This window comes from Plectropomus leopardus, unplaced genomic scaffold, assembly GCF_008729295.1.
Source record: "Plectropomus leopardus isolate mb unplaced genomic scaffold, YSFRI_Pleo_2.0 unplaced_scaffold44860, whole genome shotgun sequence".
NCBI lineage: Eukaryota > Metazoa > Chordata > Actinopteri > Perciformes > Serranidae > Plectropomus > Plectropomus leopardus.
In genome coordinates, this window is record NW_024649183.1 from 1 (window position 1) to 375 (window position 375).

Consider the following 375-nt stretch of genomic DNA (forward strand, 5'->3'; position numbering starts at 1 on the left):
GGTTAACATTCCCCGCCCTCCTTCATTCAACATGACGGTCGGGGGAGAGCGCGGACGCAGTCCCCCACTAGCAGAAATTATGCAGTCGAGATTCCCACATTTGGGGAATTCGCTGGGGTCAACAGAGCCGGAGTGCAATGGCTGAGCCTCGCCCAGGGTGAACCACCTTCTTGATCACGGTATCGCCCCTGCCAGGTACGTATGAAGCGGGAGGCTGGGAGAAAGGGCCCCCATTCCCAGACGCAGCACTCTGGCTGACGGTTCCCAAGACACCGAATCTCAGACTTGCCTGCCCTCAGCGTTAGCTCACCTTGGCAAGCGCTTACTGCCTCTCAGAAAGGAACCGAGGGCCCGTGACTGCACAAAAGCGCAAAA

At 58.4% G+C, this 375-nt stretch overlaps 1 non-coding gene across 1 annotated transcript; it reads right to left on the reverse strand.

The window, feature by feature from the left end:
- Positions 1 to 39: 39 nt before the first annotated feature.
- Positions 40 to 203, reverse strand: LOC121939304. The gene has a single exon (XR_006105439.1). It is a non-coding gene; the product is annotated as a U1 spliceosomal RNA (small nuclear RNA).
- Positions 204 to 375: the final 172 nt, after the last annotated feature.